Raw genomic sequence first — 4,096 nt, 5'->3', positions numbered from 1 at the left:
CAGAAACGAGAGGAAGGATCTCCGAAGAGCCGAACGGCTTTAAAATTGCAAGCTTGTTGCCAGCCAAACGATGCTATTCTGGGGTTGCGCCGTAGATTTTTAAATTACGTCTGCATGGATTGATAAGCTGTCTACGTGATGTTTACGTTGGCTTTTTCCAGAGCAATGTAAATTATATGCTATTTTATAAATTAATCTAGACATGTTCCGTTCTTTTCTCTTTCCTCTGGTCGTGATAATACTTGCCTTATGTATTTGGCTTGCATGCCAAAATCATCTCAAGGGAAACTACTCTAATCGGTCCACATCGTTTTTTCACTTGGCTGGTTGCGCTTACTTGGTCATCCCTTATCGACGCTAGAGCAGAAACCGGACCCTGCATATTCCTTTTCTTTGCTCTTTTAGACTTTTCTTCCTCTTCCTTCGTGCCAATGTCTCCGTGACGCGAGCCATCAGCATAAAACGCGCAGTTTTATGAACCGTGGCGAGTAGACAATCTCGTGTTACATCTTCCTTAAACGATCCCCCTTCTTGCCTCGGCTCTACAATCGTCCTCACGTTTATATTTCCTTGGCTTCGTCAGTGAAGTTTTAGACAATGTACTTGCTCAAACCTGCCACCATCTTTCCATTCTCTGTACTATTTTGATACATTCGTCGTACGCTGCTTAGAGAGACTTCCTTCCTTCAGATGCCCCTTATCATTTTCTTACTTTGACTATCTTTCGGTCTTACGTTGAATACACAAACCTTGGTAAATTGGAAGCGATATACTCTATCCCCCCGCTCTCTCTCTTTGAAGACGCTGTAGTATGAGAGGGAATGCAGAGCGAAGGCGAGTGGATAGGGGTGGTCAAAAGGGGAGAGACGCTGGATTGTACAATGCACGAGATTTCGTCCAGTTCATCGGGAGTCCCATTGCGTCCCCATAGGCAGCTATTTGGACGTGGGGTTTTCGGATAGGGATTCCCACAGAATAGTTGGACAGCTGGATGGTTTTGGAAAGCCGAGAAGGGATGAGAAAGGTGGATAATTTGTCCGAGATCCACGTCCTCACTCTCTACTGCCTATTTCTCTTTGCCTAGTCTACTTTTTTGTTAGTTCTCTTTCAGTTTAGCCTTCATCTCGTTTTTGTAGAAAGCAAAAAAAAAAAAAAAGAGAGACAGGAACAACTCTGCGCCGCTGACCCGAATCTTAATGAGGTGTCTATGTCTATTCCAGTTATCTACTCTGTAAGGAACATATTAAGCTCCGACAATGTACGACTAATGGTACACTTTTGTTTGATTTATCGGGTTACAAGCTCGAAGAAATATTTTTTGGGGACTGTTACATCATACTATGAGCAGATCGTTTTAAGTCGGAATAGATTAAAATGTATTCTAGCGGAAGTTCATTGGGAAGACAGGTGAGATTCTACGACGGTAAGAACTCCTTACAAAGGTTTATGGAGGAGAGAATTGGGAGGCGAGTAGTATCTGTGAGAAACCAAGTTACGATCATAAGCATCAAGCTGACTTCTTACCTTGGTAATACACTTCTAGTGGTTGCTTTCATGTAACTGTGACTCCTATGTCTCTTCTATACGGTGATTCCTTCGTTCTTACTAGAAAGAGAGGCGGTGGTAATTGATACGGAAAAGAAACAGACTACGTGAGATGAAGGAAGAAAGAGGAAGAGGAACGGAGTATCTCGCAATTTGTATGTACAGTAAGCCTTTGTAATTGCCAGACCACCTATCTACCCTTGAGAACGCACGCACCAACCCCTCGGTATTTCCGCTCTTCCATGATTTACATATTATAATTTATAGGTCAAAGATATCGGCCTGGCTGGGATGTTGTCGACATTATTCTACTCTCCGCAGAGACAAGAGCATGGCAACTTGATTTTCGATAATAATTCCGTTTTAATGACAATTCATGTGAAAAGTTCGAACAGCACGGATAACAGGATCGCGCAAGTTTTTAGACAAAATTGTATAATTATTTATTCTGATTATTTTAGAAGTATTCAAAATATCTTTCACGTTTTCGTTTCCTTGTTACGTTGCATTACATTACACGTTTTGGTAGCATTTAATCGCTTCGCGTTTCTTGGTAACGGAACGGAATGTTGCTCGGTTAATAGAAGACTGATGTTTCACGAATGATGTTCCGCTGGCGAAACACGTTACACTCAGTCATAAAATCTAAGTGTTTAAGGAATAGCGGAGCGAATGAAGATGTACGAGCCGACGGTATTAGGATACGGAGAGAAAGAGAAAGGGTAAGTGGATGAGAGAGGGAAAGGCTGGCTTTCACCGAGGGATAACTAAAACGTACTTAGCTGTGGGGTTAAAAGGTGGAGAGTCATCGCGTGATCGTAGAACGTTATCCTAAAGCATATAACCCAGCCACCGGGGAAACAATTCGTAGAGAGAGGAAGGGTCGGTTTTCTCCGGGGTGATGCAGGCACTGTTGAAGGATCAAGCCCTAGGCGAAACGGGGATCTGCAATGATTCTCCATTTAGATATAGTTACATTTAATTTTCGAATGTCTTACAGGCACGCGATAGCAAATAAATTGATCATCATCTTAAATATACCCGATGAAATCGGCTTCGAGACTTTTTCACCGAATTCTCTTCTCGTTCCTTTAGTGGCATCGCAAGATCGAATTATGCGTATAAAAAATGCTTTTATGTACAATTCCTTTTTCTTGGACATGATATTCCATAGAACAAAGCTGTGTAGGTAGTTATTATTCGTTTAAATTAAGTCCGTGTGAAATTCATATGGTGCGGCGTACAAGTGCTAATAAATATTAAGAATCTTCACGTGTAAGTAGCCAAACTCTAGGTATACGTGTGGAAGAATACGGTGTTGAGAGAAGGTTTTATCCAGCTCGGTGAAATCGATCATGTGTCGTATAGACGTAATACTATTCAAAAATTGCGATGGAATCTTTTGTGTGCACGGTAAAAGCCTGAAGAATCGTAAATACGAGCGGAATAATAAAAATGAAAATGCTAGGGAATTCCGTTTTATCGGCGAATCAATAAATGCCATTCTTTGACCTGATTTAAAACACCTTACCGCTGCAAGCGAAATAACTCGTTTAGTCTGTCGTAAATTCTCGGTACCGAATATTAGAGATATTAGAAAATTCGAAGAGTTATCCGGTAAACAAGAATGCAAGGTCTTCGAATGAGTACCCTAGACATCGTGCTGGATATGTCGGCACACGGGCGTAACATTGAATATGCATTAACGTCAGTATGTTGGCGGCTGCAACGATGAAGGAGGAATGAACGGAGTTGACGGTGACTCACATTGTGACTGGAATAAGTAAACTACCCTTTAGGGTCCTCCTTCTATTCGAGGTCCGGGGCTTTTCGTCCGTTGTCGATGCGAAAGCACGACGAAGATCCTCGATTGAATTATCGTAATCACGCGTTTTCTTAGGCATCCCTTTTCTTCCTCCCAATCTCATTTACGCTTTGCAAGGGGCAGACGTTCTTCGTGAGGCGACTACCTGAGAATTACACGAAATCAGGCTCTCCGATTAAAATGTCTGACTCGGCAAAGCCCTCGAGTAATTGCTGGAATACAAACTTTTTTACCGGGACAGTTACTATGGTATTCAAATTGTAACTAAGACGTTCAAGTGAACAATTGAATTTACTCGTTTCATCCAATTTCTATCGATAAAATATTTCTAGACCACGTCACGAAGCTAGAAAACATCATTCACGATAATAGTGAGCCATTTCCGAGGTCGACTGTTAATTGGTGTCATCAATAGCGTATAATTAGGATGATGTATTGATGGGAAGTCGAGGTAACAGCGAAGGGAGCTCAGAGAAGGAGTGATAGGTTGGGGAGCATAAAGGAGTTAAGCCACAACGCATCAAGCTAACACGTGGGCGTGCGTGATAACGAAGCTTACCATCGCGATCGACAAGTGTGTCTTGCACATGCACGTGGAAATGTATGACACGCGAATGTGTAGATACGGTCGACGGACGCGTGGGTGGTTCTGGGTGGAGCTTCGAAGTTTGATATTACCCTGGCAAGTGTCCATGGCAATCTTATAACTCAAGTGTTCGCTATCTA

The 4,096-nt window shown here is 42.3% G+C and overlaps 1 long non-coding RNA gene across 1 annotated transcript; it reads left to right on the top strand.

The window, feature by feature from the left end:
• Window positions 1-2,123: 2,123 nt before the first annotated feature.
• Window positions 2,124-2,536, top strand: LOC143431298 (uncharacterized). The gene is made up of 2 exons (XR_013102694.1): window positions 2,124-2,267; window positions 2,343-2,536. It is a non-coding gene; the product is annotated as an uncharacterized LOC143431298 (long non-coding RNA).
• The last annotated feature ends 1,560 nt before the right edge of the window (window positions 2,537-4,096 follow it).

This window comes from Xylocopa sonorina, chromosome 1, assembly GCF_050948175.1.
Source record: "Xylocopa sonorina isolate GNS202 chromosome 1, iyXylSono1_principal, whole genome shotgun sequence".
Taxonomy (NCBI): Eukaryota; Metazoa; Arthropoda; class Insecta; order Hymenoptera; family Apidae; genus Xylocopa; species Xylocopa sonorina.
Note: the sequence above shows the minus strand (reverse complement) of the source record. Positions and strands in the feature narration are given on the sequence as shown.